At 45.0% G+C, this 21,253-nt stretch overlaps 5 non-coding genes across 5 annotated transcripts; all 5 read right to left on the reverse strand.

Moving 5' to 3' along the window:
• Positions 1-12,268: 12,268 nt before the first annotated feature.
• LOC115187843 (U1 spliceosomal RNA) lies at positions 12,269-12,432 on the reverse strand. Its single transcript, XR_003876144.1, has one exon. It is a non-coding gene; the product is annotated as a U1 spliceosomal RNA (small nuclear RNA).
• Positions 12,433-14,490: 2,058 nt separating this feature from the next.
• Positions 14,491-14,654, reverse strand: LOC115187848 (U1 spliceosomal RNA). Its single transcript, XR_003876149.1, has one exon. It is a non-coding gene; the product is annotated as a U1 spliceosomal RNA (small nuclear RNA).
• Positions 14,655-16,712: 2,058 nt separating this feature from the next.
• Positions 16,713-16,876, reverse strand: LOC115187849 (U1 spliceosomal RNA). Its single transcript, XR_003876150.1, has one exon. It is a non-coding gene; the product is annotated as a U1 spliceosomal RNA (small nuclear RNA).
• Positions 16,877-18,900: 2,024 nt separating this feature from the next.
• Positions 18,901-19,064, reverse strand: LOC115187840 (U1 spliceosomal RNA). Its single transcript, XR_003876141.1, has one exon. It is a non-coding gene; the product is annotated as a U1 spliceosomal RNA (small nuclear RNA).
• Positions 19,065-21,089: 2,025 nt separating this feature from the next.
• On the reverse strand, positions 21,090-21,253 carry LOC115187841 (U1 spliceosomal RNA). Its single transcript, XR_003876142.1, has one exon. It is a non-coding gene; the product is annotated as a U1 spliceosomal RNA (small nuclear RNA).

Below are 21,253 nucleotides of genomic sequence, written 5' to 3' on the forward strand. Positions count from 1 at the left end.
AAAGCTTATTTTAACTGTTATAAAGCTTATTTTAACTGTTATACACCTTATTTTAACTGTTATAAAGATTATTTTGACTGTTATAAACCTTATTTTAACTGTTATAAACCTTATTTTAACTGTTATAAAGATTATTTTGACTGTTATAAACCTTATTTTGACTGTTATAAACCTTATTTTGACTGTTATAAAGCTTCTGTTTTGTTTATGTGTTTAAGTCATTGTTATACATGTGTAATACGACCGATGCAAAATAATCTATTTGTAATTATTTTACGGCGTGATAGTTGCGATATAGTAGTATTCATTTACCTAACTAGATTTCATTCCATTCTGTTCTCTTCCAATCCATTCTGCTATATTCCACACCATTCTAATTGTTGCAGTACAGTTTCATAGTTTGACCTAAGACAGAGGTTGTGGCGTCCCTGGTCACACATAGTGATGACAGTCAGCAAAGAGTTTTATCTGGACAGTCAAAGTATCACCATTAAGTTATTAGACAATCTAATCAATAAATACTAATAATCAGTTATTAGAGGTCTTATCACAGGATATTACATGGATAGGCCTCACCGTCACTACCTGGTGGTGCTAGTCTCTATATTACAGACTCCTCAGTCACTACCTGGTGGTGCTAGTCTCTATATTACAGACTCCTCAGTCACTACCTGGTGGTGCTAGTCTCTATATTACAGACTCCTCAGTCACTACCTGGTGGTGCTAGTCTCTATATTACAGACTCCTCCCAGTCACTACCTGGTGGTGCTAGTCTCTATATTACAGACTCCTCCCAGTCACTACCTGGTGGTGCTAGTCTCTATATTACAGACTCCTCACCGTCACTACCTGGTGGTGCTAGTCTCTATATTACAGACTCCTCAGTCACTACCTGGTGGTGTTAGTCTCTATATTACAGACTCCTCCCAGTCACTACCTGGTGGTGCTAGTCTCTATATTACAGACTCCTCCCAGTCACTACCTGGTGGTGCTAGTCTCTATATTACAGACTCCTCAGTCACTACCTGGTGGTGCTAGTCTCTATATTACAGACTCCTCCCAGTCACTACCTGGTGGTGTTAGCCTCTATATTACAGTCTCCTCCCAGTCACTACCTGGTGGTGCTAGTCTCTATATTACAGACTCCTCCCAGTCACTACCTGGTGGTGCTAGTCTCTATATTACAGACTCCTCACCGTCACTACCTGGTGGTGCTAGTCTCTATATTACAGTCTCCTCCCAGTCACTACCTGGTGATGTTAGTCTCTATATTACAGACTCCTCCCAGTAACTACCTGGTGGTGCTAGTCTCTATATTACAGACTCCTCCCAGTCACTACCTGGTGATGTTAGTCTCTATATTACAGACTCCTCCCAGTCACTACCTGGTGGTGCTAGTCTCTATATTACAGTCTCCTCCCAGTCACTACCTGGTGGTGCTAGTCTCTATATTACAGTCTCCTCAGTCACTACCTGGTGGTGTTAGTCTCTATATTACAGACTCCTCACCGTCACTACCTGGTGGTGCTAGTCTCTATATTACAGACTCCTCAGTCACTACCTGGTGGTGCTAGTCTCTATATTACAGTCTCCTCCCAGTCACTACCTGGTGGTGCTAGTCTCTATATTACAGTCTCCTCAGTCACTACCTGGTGGTGTTAGTCTCTATATTACAGACTCCTCACCGTCACTACCTGGTGGTGCTAGTCTCTATATTACAGACTCCTCAGTCACTACCTGGTGGTGCTAGTCTCTATATTACAGTCTCATTTACATTTTTTACATTTTAGTCATTTAGCAGACGCTCTTATCCAGAGCGACTTACAGTAGTGAATGCATACATTTCATAATTTTTTTTTCTTCTGTGCTGGCCCCCCGTGGGAATCGAACCCACAACCCTGGCGTTGCAAACACCATGCTCTACCAACTGAGCTACAGGGAAGTCTCCTCAGTCACTACCTGGTGGTGCTAGTCTCTATATTACAGACTCCTCAGTCACTACCTGGTGGTGCTAGTCTCTATATTACAGTCTCCTCCCAGTCACTACCTGGTGGTGCTAGTCTCTATATTACAGACTCCTCACCGTCACTACCTGGTGGTGCTAGTCTCTATATTACAGACTCCTCACCGTCACTACCTGGTGGTGCTAGTCTCTATATTACAGACTCCTCACCGTCACTATCTGGTGGTGCTAGTCTCTATATTACAGACTCCTCACCGTCACTACCTGGTGGTGCTAGTCTCTATATTACAGACTCCTCCCAGTCACTACCTGGTGGTGCAAGTCTCTATATTACAGTCTCCTCAGTCACTACCTGGTGGTGCTAGTCTCTATATTACAGACTCCTCACAGTCACTACCTGGTGGTGTTAGTCTCTATATTACAGACTCCTCAGTCACTACCTGGTGGTGCTAGTCTCTATATTACAGTCTCCTCCCAGTCACTACCTGGTGGTGCTAGTCTCTATATTACAGTCTCCTCAGTCACTACCTGGTGGTGTTAGTCACTATATTACAGTCTCCTCCCAGTCACTACCTGGTGGTGCTAGTCTCTATATTACAGACTCCTCCCAGTCACTACCTGGTGGTGCTAGTCTCTATATTACAGACTCCTCCCAGTCACTACCTGGTGGTGTTAGTCTCTATATTACAGTCTCCTCAGTCACTACCTGGTGGTGTTAGTCTCTATATTACAGTCTCCTCCCAGTCACTACCTGGTGGTGTTAGTCTCTATATTACAGACTCCTCAGTCACTACCTGGTGGTGCTAGTCTCTATATTACAGACTCCTCAGTCACTACCTGGTGGTGCTAGTCTCTATATTACAGACTCCTCAGTCACTACCTGGTGGTGCTAGTCTCTATATTACAGACTCCTCCCAGTCACTACCTGGTGGTGCTAGTCTCTATATTACAGACTCCTCCCAGTCACTACCTGGTGGTGTTAGTCTCTATATTACAGACTCCTCACCGTCACTCCCAGGTGGTGTTAGTCTCCTCAGTCACTCCCTGGTGGTGTTAGTCTCCTCAGTCACTCCCTGGTGGTGTTAGTCTCCTCAGTCACTACCTGGTGGTGTTAGTCTCCTCAGTCACTACCTGGTGGTGTTAGTCTCCTCAGTCACTACCTGGTGGTGCTAGTCTCCTCAGTCACTACCTGGTGGTGCTAGTCTCCTCAGTCACTACCTGGTGGTGCTGTGTAGAAAGAATAATGGACCTATATTCATCACATTCCAGATTGCTAATAATCACTAGACAGAGAGTCAGGGAGCAATGCACATTCCAAAGACTATGAATGGAGGACTATTTAGTGCAAATTTTGACGGCAAGGAAATATAACCAATTTTGAGTGAAGACCTCATTGAAGACCGATGGCGCCTCTCGGGGCAAAATTAGTTTGACACCCCTGGTCTAATGGTTAAGGTTAGAGATTGGAAATGAAAGCTGATGCTCTGTCTGTAGCTAGCGGGTGAAATACATCTGCATGTGGTCTGTTCAGGTGGGTGCAACGTTAACATAAAAACGTTACGTGTTCAAGTATAGAAATGTGTTGTGTAGATCGATCAGGTACGAGTGTTTGTCATTCAGAACTAACTTGAAGGTACCGTGAGGGACTGACTGAATGGGATGGTTTACTGGCTCACTCACACCACCTGCTGGACGTCTGATGTTACTACACCTTGTTTCCTGGATACAGTATCAAATCCTCTCACACATTTCACTGCTATTCTGCTGTTGTTGTTCCAGACAATATCATCCACGTCACCCTCTTCTGCTGCTGTTGTTGTTCCAGACAATATCATCCACGTCACCCTCTTCTGCTATTCTGCTGTTGTTGTTCCAGACAATATGGAGTCGCACTGATGTGCTCTGTTTCACCACTGTATCACTTGACAATATTATTTGCATTCCAAGCTAGTCGTGGTCTGTGTCCCAATAATCTCTCCTTTCTCCTTCGAAGTGTGCACTTGAGCACTTCCCTTATTGGATTTCAAAGGAAATGACTAGTACTGTAGGTCTACATGTGAACTCTGTCTAGCCCATGAATCAATAGGGAGTAGTGAACGAGTGCACACTTCATGACGAAGAGGGATTATTAGGACACGCTCATATTGTCTCTCCATCTGTTGTGAGGACAGACGAGACGCAAGTACAGGGAGTGAACATTTAATAAACAACGGACAGCGCATGGCCAGGGGAAAAACGAAACGACCACAACGCTGACACGGGGAACAAACTGAGGAACAGACAGATATAGAGGGGGCAATCAACAAAGTGAAGGAGTCCAGGTGAGTCCAATGAGCACTGATGCTCGTAACGATGGTGAAGGGTGTGAGTAATGATGGGCAGCCTGTCGCCCTCGAGCGCCAAGGAGGGGGAGCGGCAGGCAGGCGTGACAGACTATTTTTGTACCTGGGAGTGAATGGTGATCAATGCATTTTCTTCCTTGGTGATAAGATAAGATAGCATGAGATGAAAGTAGATGTTGAAAACTGATTGAGGATCGTTGGTACATATTGGTTGGGGTGTTGTGAACCCCCGATCTCCCACGGGAGAAAACCAATGTCTTGACCAACGAGACCAAGAGGAAATGTCCTTATTTGGGCAGGTTTACCTCATAACCAGACCATGAGATTGATTCATGTCCGCTACATAGACATACCTGGCCTATAGGTCTACGCCACGTTGTGAAGCAATACAGGTTTATTTCATATGACCTATAGTGTAACATTACACAATATAAATATACGGTGTCATATCTCTATCGTTACATTGCTATAATAAGCCCTGTCATGTTCAGGCTAAATTAAAACTTCAATCTTTTCTCATATTTCAGTAATGTTCTGTATCATGTTGATTAAACTGTGGAAACTTGTTTTTTTTTATCAAATCATTTTGACTTGATACAGATCTACCTCTTCATGGCTCACCGTTGTGAAACTGGCTGCACTTCTATAAATTCTATGGTTTTTTCTCATTTGAGAAAAAGTCAGTCCTCCACCCCTCTCTCCTCCGTCCTCTCTCCTCCGTGACCCGGAAACCGATAAGTGGTGGAGGAGATGTCAGTTCATTAGTAGGTGGAACGGAAGACTTGTCCTCCCCTCCTCGATAGCCCCCTTCCCCCCCGAGGATAGTCGTGTGTATCCTACCTGAGTCCTTCACAGAAGAGTTTTGATATCTGATCACACACCCTTTTAATCAGCTGTTGTTCTGTCTGAGGAGAAAAGCATACAGACATTTAAAAACAGTAGGCTACTTATTGTTTTATCTAGAAAATGTAAATTAATTGTTTGTTTTTTATCACTTTATACATTTATTTTGGGATCCACCCCTGACGACGCGCGAGTGGAGGAGAGTCTCATTTCATACAAGCTCCTTTTTGTTTCCTCTCCTCCTTTCCTCTCCTCGCCGCCTCTTCTCGATTTTTCAAAAGGAATGCCAGAGAGGAAGGAGAGGATGTAGGAGTTGAGTAAATCAAATTGAGAAAAGACCTCTGACTTCCTGGTTTAATTCCCAAAAATTCTAAATAAAAATCCTGGGTTAAAAATCTGACAGATTTAGAAGTTGATCATCTACAGCGTCAAGCTAATTTCACTGAGGGCCGAGTGTCTGCGGGTTTTCGCTCCTTCCTTGCACTTGATTGACGAATTAAGGTCACTAATTAGTTATTGATTGGTGAAGAGGAGGGCACAGGGGGTGAACTGCTACACTTGATGCCAAGTCGAGACAGACAAGAGGACAGAGGGACCAGAGAGTGCAGATCTGGGGTCTGTCTTTGGGGAAAGAGGAATGCCCTTTTTACATCTAAATATGCTTGCTGGACTGGGACTACACACCACTAGGACTAGACTACACACCACTAGGACTGGGACTACACACCACTAGGACTAGGACTACACACCACTAGGACTGGGACTACAAACCACTAGCACTGGGACTACAAACCACTAGCACTGGGACTACAAAACACTAGGACTGGGACTACAAACCACTAGGACTGGGACTACACAACACTAGGACTGGGACTACACACCACTAGGACTGGGACTACAAACCACTAGGACTGGGACTACACACGACTAGGACTACACACCACTAGGACTGGGACTACAAACCACTAGCACTGGGACTACAAACCACTAGGACTGGGACTACACACCACTAGGACTGGCACTACACACCACTAGGACTGGTACTACACACCACTAGGACTGGGACTACACACCACTAGGACTGGGACTACACACCACTAGCACTGGGACTACACACCACTAGGACTGGGATTACACACCACTAGGACTGGGATTACAAACCACTAGGACTGGGATTACAAACCACTAGGACTGGGATTACACACCACTAGGACTGGGATTACACACCACAAGGACTACACACCACTAGGACTGGGACTACACACCACTAGGACTACACACCACTAGGACTGGGATTACACACCACTAGGACTGGGATTACACACCACTAGGACTGGGATTACACACCACTAGGACTGGGATTACACACCACTAGGACTGGGATTACACACCACTAGGACTGGGACTACACACCACTAGGACTGGGACTACACACCACTAGGACTGGGACTACACACCACTAGGACTGAGACTACACACCACTAGGACTGGGGCTACACACCACTAGGACTACACACCACTAGGACTACACACCACTAGCACTGGGACTACACACCACTAGGACTGGGACTACACACCACTAGGACTGGGACTACACACCACTAGGACTGGGATTACACACCACTAAAACTGGGACTACAAACCACTAGGACTGGGATTACACACCACTAGGACTACACACCACTAAGACTGGGACTACACACCAATAGGACTGGGACTACAAACCACTAGCACTGGGAATACAAACCACTAGGACTGGGACTACACACCACTAGGACTGGGACTACAGACCACTAGGACTGGGACTACACACCACTAGGACTGGGACTACACACCACTAGGACTGGGACTACAAACCACTAGGACTGGGACTACACACCACTAGGACTGGGACTACACACCACTAGGACTACACACCACTAGGACTGGGACTACAAACCACTAGGACTGGGATTACACACCACTAGGACTGGGACTACACACCACTAGGACTACACACCACTAGGACTGGGACTACAAACCACTAGGACTGGGATTACACACCACTAGGACTGGGACTACACACCACTAGGACTGGGACTACACACCACTAGGACTGGGATTACACACCACTAGGACTGGGACTACACACCACTAGGACTACACACCACTAGGACTGGGACTACAAACCACTAGGACTGGGATTACACACCACTAGGACTGGGACTACACACCACTAGGACTGGGACTACACACCACTAGGACTGGGATTACACACCACTAGGACTGGGATTACACACCACTAGGACTGGGATTACACACCACTAGGACTGGGACTACACACCACTAGGACTGGGACTACACACCACTAGGACTGGGACTACACACCACTAGGACTATGACTACACACCGCTAGGACTGGGACTACACACCACTAGCACTGGGACTACACACCACTAGGACTGGGATTACAAACCACTAGGACTGGGATTACAAACCACTAGGACTGGGATTACACACCACTAGGACTGGGACTACACACCACTAGGACTACACACCACTAGGACTGGGATTACACACCACTAGGACTGGGATTACACACCACTAGGACTGGGATTACACACCACTAGGACTGGGACTACACACCACTAGGACTGGGATTACACACCACTAGGACTGGGACTACACACCACTAGGACTGGGACTACACACCACTAGGACTGGGACTACACACCACTAGGACTGGGACTACACACCACTAGGACTGGGATTACACACCACTAGGACTGGGATTACACACCACTAGGACTGGGATTACACACCACTAGGACTGGGACTACACACCACTAGGACTGGGACTACACACCACTAGGACTGGGACTACACACCACTAGGACTATGACTACACACCACTAGGACTGGGACTACACACCACTAGGACTGGGACTACAAACCACTAGGACTGGGACTACACACCACAAGGACTGGGAATACACACCACTAGGACTGGGACTACACACCACTAGGACTGGGTCTACACACCACTAGGACTGGGATTACACACCACTAGGACTGGGATTACACACCACTAGGACTGGGACTACACACCACTAGGACTGGGACTACACACCACTAGCACTGGGACTACACACCACTAGGACTGGGATTACACACCACTAGGACTGGGATTACAAACCACTAGGACTGGGATTACAAACCACTAGGACTGGGATTACACACCACTAGGACTGGGATTACACACCACAAGGACTACACACCACTAGGACTGGGACTACACACCACTAGGACTACACACCACTAGGACTGGGATTACACACCACTAGGACTGGGATTACACACCACTAGGACTGGGACTACACACCACTAGGACTGGGACTACACACCACTAGGACTGGGACTACACACCACTAGGACTGGGACTACACACCACTAGGACTGGGACTACAAACCACTAGGACTGGGACTACACACCACTAGGACTGGGACTACACACCACTAGGACTACACACCACTAGGACTGGGACTACAAACCACTAGGACTGGGATTACACACCACTAGGACTGGGACTACACACCACTAGGACTACACACCACTAGGACTGGGACTACAAACCACTAGGACTGGGATTACACACCACTAGGACTGGGACTACACACTACTAGGACTGGGACTACACACCACTAGGACTGGGACTACACACCACTAGGACTGGGATTACACACCACTAGGACTGGGATTACACACCACTAGGACTGGGATTACACACCACTAGGACTGGGACTACACACCACTAGGACTGGGACTACACACCACTAGGACTGGGACTACACACCACTAGGACTATGACTACACACCGCTAGGACTGGGACTACACACCACTAGCACTGGGACTACACACCACTAGGACTGAGATTACAAACCACTAGGACTGGGATTACAAACAGCTAGGACTGGGATTACACACCACTAGGACTGGGACTACACACCACTAGGACTACACACCACTAGGACTGGGATTACACACCACTAGGACTGGGATTACACACCACTAGGACTGGGATTACACACCACTAGGACTGGGACTACACACCACTAGGACTGGGATTACACACCACTAGGACTGGGACTACACACCACTAGGACTGGGACTACACACCACTAGGACTGGGACTACACACCACTAGGACTGGGACTACACACCACTAGGACTGGGATTACACACCACTAGGACTGAGATTACACACTACTAGGACTGGGATTACACACCACTAGGACTGGGACTACACACCACTAGGACTGGGACTACACACCACTAGGACTGGGACTACACACCACTAGGACTATGACTACACACCACTAGGACTGGGACTACACACCACTAGGACTGGGACTACAAACCACTAGGACTGGGACTACACACCACAAGGACTGGGAATACACACCACTAGGACTGGGACTACACACCACTAGGACTGGGTCTACACACCACTAGGACTGGGATTACACACCACTAGGACTGGGATTACACACCACTAGGACTGGGACTACACACCACTAGGACTGGGACTACACACAACTAGGACTGGGACTACACACCACTAGGACTATGACTACACACCACTAGGACTGGGACTACACACCACTAGCACTGGGACTACAAACCACTAGGACTGGGACTACACACCACTAGGACTACAAACCACTAGGACTGGGATTACACACCACTAGGACTGGGACTACAAACCACTAGGACTGGGACTACACACCGCTAGGACTGGGACTACACACCACTAGGACTGGGACTACACACCACTAGGACTGGGACTACAAACCACTAGGACTGGGACTACACACCGCTAGGACTGGGACTACACACCACTAGGACTGGGACTACACACCACTAGGACTGGGATTACACACCACTAGGACTGGGATTACACACCACTAGGACTGGGACTACACACCACTAGGACTGAGATTAAACACCACTAGGACTGGGATTACACACCACTAGGACTGGGATTACACACCACAAGGACTACACACCACTAGGACTGGGACTACACACCACTAGGACTGGGATTACACACCACTAGGACTGGGATTACACACCACTAGGACTGGGATTACACACCACTAGGACTGGGATTACACACCACTAGGACTGGGATTACACACCACTAGGACTGAGACTACACACCACTAGGACTGGGGCTACACACCACTAGGACTACACACCACTAGGACTACACACCACTAGCACTGGGACTACACACCACTAGGACTGGGACTACACACCACTAGGACTGGGACTACACACCACTAGGACTGGGATTACACACCACTAAAACTGGGACTACAAACCACTAGGACTGGGATTACACACCACTAGGACTACACACCACTAGGACTGGGACTACACACCAATAGGACTGGGACTACAAACCACTAGCACTGGGAATACAAACCACTAGGACTGGGACTACACACCACTAGGACTGGGACTACACACCACTAGGACTGGGACTACACACCACTAGGACTGGGACTACACACCACTAGGACTGGGACTACAAACCACTAGGACTGGGACTACACACCACTAGGACTGGGACTACACACCACTAGGACTACACACCACTAGGACTGGGACTACAAACCACTAGGACTGGGATTACACACCACTAGGACTGGGACTACACACCACTAGGACTACACACCACTAGGACTGGGACTACAAACCACTAGGACTGGGATTACACACCACTAGGACTGGGACTACACACTACTAGGACTGGGACTACACACCACTAGGACTGGGACTACACACCACTAGGACTGGGATTACACACCACTAGGACTGGGATTACACACCACTAGGACTGGGATTACACACCACTAGGACTGGGACTACACACCACTAGGACTGGGACTACACACCACTAGGACTGGGACTACACACCACTAGGACTATGACTACACACCGCTAGGACTGGGACTACACACCACTAGCACTGGGACTACACACCACTAGGACTGGGATTACAAACCACTAGGACTGGGATTACAAACAGCTAGGACTGGGATTACACACCACTAGGACTGGGACTACACACCACTAGGACTACAAACCACTAGGACTGGGATTACACACCACTAGGACTGGGACTACAAACCACTAGGACTGGGACTACACACCGCTAGGACTGGGACTACACACCACTAGGACTGGGACTACACACCACTAGGACTGGGACTACAAACCACTAGGACTGGGACTACACACCGCTAGGACTGGGACTACACACCACTAGGACTGGGACTACACACCACTAGGACTGGGATTACACACCACTAGGACTGGGATTACACACCACTAGGACTGGGACTACACACCACTAGGACTGAGATTAAACACCACTAGGACTGGGACTACACACCACTAGGACTGGGACTACACACCACTAGGACTGGGACTACAAACCACTAGGACTGGGACTACACACCACTAGGACTGGGATTACACACCACTAGGACTGGGACTACACACCACTAGGACTGAGATTAAACCCCACTAGGACTGGGACTACACACCACTAGGACTGGGACTACACACCACTAGGACTGGGACTACACACCACTAGGACTACACACCACTAGGACTACATAGCACTAGGACTGGGACTACACACCACTAGAACTGGGACTACACACCACTAGGACTGGGATTACACACCACTAGGACTACACACCACTAGGACTGGGACTACACACCACTAGGACTGGGATTACACACCACTAGGACTACACACCACTAGGACTGGGATTACACACCACCAGGACTACACACCACTAGGACTGGGATTACACACCACTAGGACTGGGACTACACACCACTAGGACTGGGATTACACACCACTAGGACTACACACCACTAGGACTGGGACTACACACAACTAGGACTAAATAAATATGAGTTTTTAAATAGATCCTGAATTGTGATACCATTTATTTGAAAAGAAGAACAGTAAAATGCTGATAAATCTCTTTATGAACAGGAGTCTCATCAGAAGTATGAGAGACTAAAAGTTAAGACATATTTGCTTTTTACGAAAAAGTCAGGGATGAGCGCGAACGCAGTCCCCCACTACCAGAAATTATGCAATCGAGATTTCCACATTTGGGAAATTCGCAGGGGTCAGCACATCCGGAGTGCAATGGCTGAACCTCGCCCTGGGTAAACTGCCTTCTTGATCACGGTGTCTCCCTTGCCAGGTAAGTATGAGTGGTACACATTGGTAGAGGGGTACTCATTCCAGGACAAAGGTGTTTGTCTAACGGTTACCACTTCTACTACTGACAATACCACATCATATCGACCAGGGTCTAATAACGTTTACTAATACAGTTGCGGACAAAGCGGTGGAAAAGCGATGCACTTTGTTTTATTATATTATATCGCTGTCTGACTATTTTTCCCATCATGCAATACGGTAGAAATGCTGAAATCACATTCGTGCTTACACAGCCAACCGAAAGACACCAACTATTTCTGGTGTTTTGTAGCGTTCCAGACATTGTAGGAATAGTTTCATCACATACGACCCCAGATATAAAGGAGAAACAGTCGCCTACTACTTCATCAACAACAACAAGACACAGTAGTAGCTACTAGGGATAGGGGGCGATATTTTGACTTCCGGATGAAAAGCATGCGCAAAGTAAACTGCATGCTACTCAGGCCCAGAAGCTAGGATATGCATTGATAGATATGGATAGAAAACACTCTAAAGTTTCTAAAACTGTTAAAATAACGTCTGTGAGTAAAACAGAACTGAAATGGCAGGCGAAACGCCGAGGACAAACCATCCCCCTCCCCCCAAAAGAAATCCTCCTACCACTGATTTCAATGGCTGGCACTTTTATAAAAGGGCGAAATCGTGCCCGATTGCAGTTCCTAGGACTTCCACTAGATGTCAACAGTCGTTAGAAAGAGTTGCAGGCTGTTTTTTTTTTAACAACAAGTTAAGCTTTATTTTGATGTGTTGCACTTGTGATTTCATGAAAGTTTAATATTTATAGTAATTTAATTTGAATTTCGCGCTCTGCAATTTCACCGGATGGTGGCCAGGTGGGACGCTACTGTCCCACCTATCCCAAAGAAACAAGTTCTTATTTACAATGAAGGCCTACACCGGCCAAACCTGGACAACGCTGGGCCAATTGAATAGGCTACTGCAACTCATAGTTTGTAGTACTTTTCAGACAGGTGATCTATTATAAATTATAAACTGGGTGGTTTGAGCCCTGAATGCAGATTGACAAAAACGAATATTTTTACTGTTCTAATTTAGTTGGTAACCAGTTTCTAATATCAATAATGCCCTTCTGGGGGTTTGTGGTATATGGCCAATGCTAGAGTGACCCCTATCCACAAGAAGGGCAGCAAAACAGACCTGTATCAATTTTGAGTGAGCGGTCTAAGATGCTGGAAAAAGTAATTTATGAACAGATAGAGCAATATACTCGCAAGAATACTCTTTTATCCAAACTACAGTCTGGTTTTAGAAAGACCCACTCCACTGACATCTCTGTTTTGACTGACTTCATCAGGAAATAAGTGGATCAGGAAAATGTCTGTGGAATAGTTGACCAGGGAAATGTCTGTTGTCATGGTAATGGTTGACCAGGGAAATGTCTGTGGAATGTTAATGGTTGACCAGGGAAATGTCTGTTGTCATGGTAATGGTTGACCAGGGAAATGTCTGTTGTCATGGTAATGGTTGACCAGGGAAATGGCTGTTGTCGTGGTAACGGTTGACCAGGGAAATGTCTGTTGTCATGTTAATAGCTGACCAGGAAAATGTCTGTGGAATGGTAATGGATACAATATACAAAGTTGATGAGCCTTGGTGATATAGACCGATTCCATTTCAGATGATATGGGACTCCCAATCACGACCGTATGTGAGGCAGCCTGTTTATTGTGGTTTTAAATTACAAACGGTCATATAAATGACTTAATTATCTAGCGAATAAAACACCTCAATCCAGATTACATCTGAGGGCGCAAAATGATCCATTCACAAGTAGGCCTTTTCCTTGACATAATCAGGACATGACAGGCATAAATAATCACCAGTGCTACAATAACAGATCACACACATTGTGGTTATCAGAAGACAAAATGTATCTCTGAGGCCTTAGTTGGCTTTTAAATATATCCTACATTCTATGACCATTCATCTGATAAGGAAGAAAATGTAAATGATGATTAATCTCTTTGTCAAAAGAGTTATAACTCGGAATACCAGCTTATACATTATTTTTAACATCAAGATCAGGGGAGAGCGCGAACGCAGTCCCCCACTACCAGAAATTATGCAATCGAGATTTCCACATTTGGGAAATTCGCAGGGGTCAGCACAGCCGGAGTGCAATGGCTGAGCCTCGCCCTGGGTGAACCGCCTTCTTGATCACGGTGTCTCCTTTGCCAGGTAAGTATGAGTTGTACACATTGGTAGAGGGGCACTCATTCCAGGACAAAGGTGTTTGTCTAACGGTTACCACTTCTACTACTGACAATACCACATCATATCGACCAGGGTCTAATAACGTTTACTAATACAGTTGCGGACAAAGCGGTGGAAAGGCTATGCACTTTGTTTTATTATATTATATCGCTGTCTGACTATTTTTCCCATCATGCAACACGGTAGAAATGCTGAAATCACATTCGTGCTTACACAGCCAACCGAAAGACACCAACTATTTCTGGTGTTTTGTAGCGTTCCAGACATTGTAGGAATAGTTTCATCACATACGACCCCAGATATAAAGGAGAAACAGTCGCCTACTACTTCATCAACAACAACAAGACACAGTAGTAGCTACTAGGGATAGGGGGCGATATTTTGACTTCCGGATGAAAAGCATGCGCAAAGTAAACTGCCTGCTACTCAGGCCCAGAAGCTAGGATATGCATTGATAGATATGGATAGAAAATACTCTAAAGTTTCTAAAACTGTTAAAATAACGTCTGTGAGTAAAACAGAACTGAAATGGCAGGCGAAACGCCGAGGACAAACCATCCCCCTCCCCCCAAAAGAAATCCTCCTACCACTGATTTCAATGGCTGGCACTTTTATAAAAGGGCGAAATCGTGCCCGATTGCAGTTCCTAGGACTTCCACTAGATGTCAACAGTCGTTAGAAAGAGTTGCAGGCTGTTTTTTTTTGAACAACAAGTTAAGCTTTATTTTGATGTGTTGCACTTGTGATTTCATGAAAGTTTAATATTTATAGTAATTTAATTTGAATTTCGCGCTCTGCAATTTCACCGGATGGTGGCCAGGTGGGACGCTACTGTCCCACCTATCCCAAAGAAACAAGTTCTTATTTACAATGAAGGCCTACACCGGCCAAACCTGGACAACGCTGGGCCAATTGAATAGGCTACTGCAACTCATAGTTTGTAGTACTTTTCAGACAGGTGATCTATTATAAATTATAAACTGGGTGGTTTGAGCCCTGAATGCAGATTGACAAAAACGAATATTTTTACTGTTCTAATTTAGTTGGTAACCAGTTTCTAATATCAATAATGCCCTTCTGGGGGTTTGTGGTATATGGCCAATGCTAGAGTGACCCCTATCCACAAGAAGGGCAGCAAAACAGACCTGTATCAATTTTGAGTGAGCGGTCTAAGATGCTGGAAAAAGTAATTTATGAACAGATAGAGGAATATACTGGCAAGAATACTCTTTTATCCAAACTACAGTCTGGTTTTAGAAAGACCCACTCCACTGACATCTCTGTTTTGACTGACTTCATCAGGAAATAAGTGGATCAGGAAAATGTCTGTGGAATAGTTGACCAGGGAAATGTCTGTTGTCATGGTAATGGTTGACCAGGGAAATGTCTGTGGAATGTTAATGGTTGACCAGGGAAATGTCTGTTGTCATGGTAATGGTTGACCAGGGAAATGTCTGTTGTCATGGTAATGGTTGACCAGGGAAATGGCTGTTGTCGTGGTAACGGTTGACCAGGGAAATGTCTGTTGTCATGGTAATAGCTGACCAGGAAAATGTCTGTGGAATGGTAATGGATACAATATACAAAGTTGATGAGCCTTGGTGATATAGACCGATTCCATTTCAGATGATATGGGACTCCCAATCACGACCGTATGTGAGGCAGCCTGTTTATTGTGGTCTTAAATTACAAACGGTCATATAAATGACTTAATTATCTAGCGAATAAAACACCTCAATCCAGATTACATCTGAGGGCGCAAAATGATCCATTCACAAGTAGGCCTTTTCCTTGACATAATCAGGACATGACAGGCATAAATAATCACCAGTGCTACAATAACAGATCACACACATTGTGGTTATCAGAAGACAAAATGTATCTCTGAGGCCTTAGTTGGCTTTTAAATATATCCTACATTCTATAACCATTCATCTGAAAAGGAAGAAAATGTAAATGATGATAAATCTCTTTGTCAAAAGAGTTATAACTCGGAATACCAGTTTATACATTATTTTTAACATCAAGATCAGGGGAGAGCGCGAACGCAGTCCCCCACTACCAGAAATTATGCAATCGAGATTTCCACATTTGGGAAATTCGCAGGGGTCAGCACAGCCGGAGTGCAATGGCTGAGCCTCGCCCTGGGTGAACCGCCTTCTTGATCACAGTGTCTCCCTTGCCAGGTAAGTATGAGTTGTACACATTGGTAGAGGGGCACTCATTCCAGGACAAAGGTGTTTGTCTAACGGTTACCACTTCTACTACTGACAATACCACATCATATCGACCAGGGTCTAATAACGTTTACTAATACAGTTGCGGACAAAGCGGTGGAAAAGCGATGCACTTTGTTTTATTATATTATATCGCTGTCTGACTATTTTTCCCATCATGCAACACGGTAGAAATGCTGAAATCACATTCGTGCTTACACAGCCAACCGAAAGACACCAACTATTTCTGGTGTTTTGTAGCGTTCCAGACATTGTAGGAATAGTTTCATCACATACGACCCCAGATATAAAGGAGAAACAGTCGCCTACTACTTCATCAACAACAACAAGACACAGTAGTAGCTACTAGGGATAGGGGGCGATATTTTGACTTCCGGATGAAAAGCATGCGCAACGTAAACTGCATGCTACTCAGGCCCAGAAGCTAGGATATGCATTGATAGATATGGATAGAAAACACTCTAAAGTTTATAAAACTGTTAAAATAACGTCTGTGAGTAAAACAGAACTGAAATGGCAGGCGAAACGCCGAGGACAAACCATCCCCCTCCCCCCAAAAGAAATCCTCCTACCACTGATTTCAATGGCTGGCACTTTTATAAAAGGGCGAAATCGTGCCCGATTGCAGTTCCTAGGACTTCCACTAGATGTCAACAGTCGTTAGAAAGAGTTGCAGGCTGTTTTTTTTTTAACAACAAGTTAAGCTTTATTTTGATGTGTTGCACTTGTGATTTCATGAAAGTTTAATATTTATAGTAATTTAATTTGAATTTCGCGCTCTGCAATTTCACCGGATGGTGGCCAGGTGGGACGCTACTGTCCCACCTATCCCAAAGAAACAAGTTCTTATTTACAATGAAGGCCTACACCGGCCAAACCTGGACAACGCTGGGCCAATTGAATAGGCTACTGCAACTCATAGTTTGTAGTACTTTTCAGACAGGTGATCTATTATAAATTATAAACTGGGTGGTTTGAGCCCTGAATGCAGATTGACAAAAACGAATATTTTTACTGTTCTAATTTAGTTGGTAACCAGTTTCTAATATCAATAATGCCCTTCTGGGGGTTTGTGGTATATGGCCAATGCTAGAGTGACCCCTATCCACAAGAAGGGCAGCAAAACAGACCTGTATCAATTTTGAGTGAGCGGTCTAAGATGCTGGAAAAAGTAATTTATGAACAGATAGAGGAATATACTCGCAAGAATACTCTTTTATCCAAACTACAGTCTGGTTTTAGAAAGACCCACTCCACTGACATCTCTGTTTTGACTGACTTCATCAGGAAATAAGTGGATCAGGAAAATGTCTGTGGAATAGTTGACCAGGGAAATGTCTGTTGTCATGGTAATGGTTGACCAGGGAAATGTCTGTGGAATGTTAATGGTTGACCAGGGAAATGTCTGTTGTCATGGTAATGGTTGACCAGGGAAATGTCTGTTGTCATGGTAATGGTTGACCAGGGAAATGTCTGTTGTCATGGTAATAGCTGACCAGGGAAATGTCTGTGGAATGGTAATGGATACAATATACAAAGTTGATGAGCCTTGGTGATATAGACCGATTCCATTTCAGATGATATGGGACTCCCAATCACGACCGTATGTGAGGCAGCCTGTTTATTGTGGTCTTAAATTACAAACGGTCATATAAATGACTTAATTATCTAGCGAATAAAACACCTCAATCCAGATTACATCTGAGGGCGCAAAATGATCCATTCACAAGTAGGCCTTTTCCTTGACATAATCAGGACATGACAGGCATAAATAATCACCAGTGCTACAATAACAGATCACACACATTGTGGTTATCAGAAGACAAAATGTATCTCTGAGGCCTTAGTTGGCTTTTAAATATATCCTACATTCTATAACCATTCATCTGAAAAGGAAGAAAATGTAAATGATGATAAATCTCTTTGTCAAAAGAGTTATAACTCGGAATACCAGTTTAAACATTATTTTTAACATCAAGATCAGGGGAGAGCGCGAACGCAGTCCCCCACTACCAGAAATTATGCAATCGAGATTTCCACATTTGGGAAATTCGCAGGGGTCAGCACAGCCGGAGTGCAATGGCTGAGCCTCGCCCTGGGTGAACCGCCTTCTTGATCACAGTGTCTCCCTTGCCAGGTAAGTATGAGTTGTACACATTGGTAGAGGGGCACTCATTCCAGGACAAAGGTGTTTGTCTAACGGTTACCACTTCTACTACTGACAATACCACATCATATCGACCAGGGTCTAATAACGTTTACTAATACAGTTGCGGACAAAGCGGTGGAAAAGCGATGCACTTTGTTTTATTATATTATATCGCTGTCTGACTATTTTTCCCATCATGCAACACGGTAGAAATGCTGAAATCCCATTCGTGCTTACACAGCCAACCGAAAGACACCAACTATTTCTGGTGTTTTGTAGAGTTCCAGACATTGTAGGAATAGTTTCATCACATACGACCCCAGATATAAAGGAGAAACAGTCGCCTACTACTTCATCAACAACAACAAGACACAGTAGTAGCTACTAGGGATAGGGGGCGATATTTTGACTTCCGGATGAAAAGCATGTGCAAAGTAAACTGCATGCTACTCAGGCCCAGAAGCTAGGATTTGCATTGATAGATATGGATAGAAAACACTCTAAAGTTTCTAAAACTGTTAAAATAACGTCTGTGAGTAAAACCGAACTGAAATGGCAGGCGAAACGCCGAGGACAAACCATCCCCCTCCCCCCAAAATAAATCCTCCTACCAATGATTTCAATGGCTGGCACTTTTATAAAAGGGCGAAATCGTGCCCGATTGCAGTTCCTAGGACTTCCACTAGATGTCAACAGTCGTTAGAAAGAGTTGCAGGCTGTTTTTTTTTTAACAACAAGTTAAGCTTTATTTTGATGTGTTGCACTTGTGATTTCATGAAAGTTTAATATTTATAGTAATTTAATTTGAATTTCGCGCTCTGCAATTTCACCGGATGGTGGCCAGGTGGGACGCTACTGTCCCACCTATCCCAAAGAAACAAGTTCTTATTTACAATGAAGGCCTACACCGGCCAAACCTGGACAACGCTGGGCCAATTGAATAGGCTACTGCAACTCATAGTTTGTAGTACTTTTCAGACAGGTGATCTATTATAAATTATAAACTGGGTGGTTTGAGCCCTGAATGCAGATTGACAAAAACGAATATTTTTACTGTTCTAATTTAGTTGGTAACCAGTTTCTAATATCAATAATGCCCTTCTGGGGGTTTGTGGTATATGGCCAATGCTAGAGTGACCCCTATCCACAAGAAGGGCAGCAAAACAGACCTGTATCAATTTTGAGTGAGCGGTCTAAGATGCTGGAAAAAGTAATTTATGAACAGATAGAGGAATATACTCGCAAGAATACTCTTTTATCCAAACTACAGTCTGGTTTTAGAAAGACCCACTCCACTGACATCTCTGTTTTGACTGACTTCATCAGGAAATAAGTGGATCAGGAAAATGTCTGTGGAATAGTTGACCAGGGAAATGTCTGTTGTCATGGTAATGGTTGACCAGGGAAATGTCTGTGGAATGTTAATGGTTGACCAGGGAAATGTCTGTTGTCATGGTAATGGTTGACCAGGGAAATGTCTGTTGTCATGGTAATGGTTGACCAGGGAAATGTCTGTTGTCATGGTAATAGGCTGACCAGGGAAATGTCTGTGGAATGGTAATGGATACAATATACAAAGTTGATGAGCCTTGGTGATATAGACCGATTCCATTTCAGATGATATGGGACTCCCAATCACGACCGTATGTGAGGCAGCCTGTTTATTGTGGTCTTAAATTACAAACGGTCATATAAATGACTTAATTATCTAGCGAATAAAACACCTCAATCCAGATTACATCTGAGGGCGCAAAATGATCCATTCACAAGTAGGCCTTTTCCTTGACATAATCAGGACATGACAGGCATAAATAATCACCAGTGCTACAATAACAGATCACACACATTGTGGTTATCAGAAGACAAAATGTATCTCTGAGGCCTTAGTTGGCTTTTAAATATATCCTACATTCTATAACCATTCATCTGAAAAGGAAGAAAATGTAAATGATGATAAATCTCTTTGTCAAAAGAGTTATAACTCGGAATACCAGTTTAAACATTATTTTTAACATCAAGATCAGGGGAGAGCGCGAACGCAGTCCCCCACTACCAGAAATTATGCAATCGAGATTTCCACATTTGGGAAATTCGCAGGGGTCAGCACAGCCGGAGTGCAATGGCTGAGCCTCGCCCTGGGTGAACCGCCTTCTTGATCACAGTGTCTCCCTTGCCAGGTAAGTAT

Source organism: Salmo trutta, unplaced genomic scaffold, assembly GCF_901001165.1.
Source record: "Salmo trutta unplaced genomic scaffold, fSalTru1.1, whole genome shotgun sequence".
NCBI lineage: Eukaryota > Metazoa > Chordata > Actinopteri > Salmoniformes > Salmonidae > Salmo > Salmo trutta.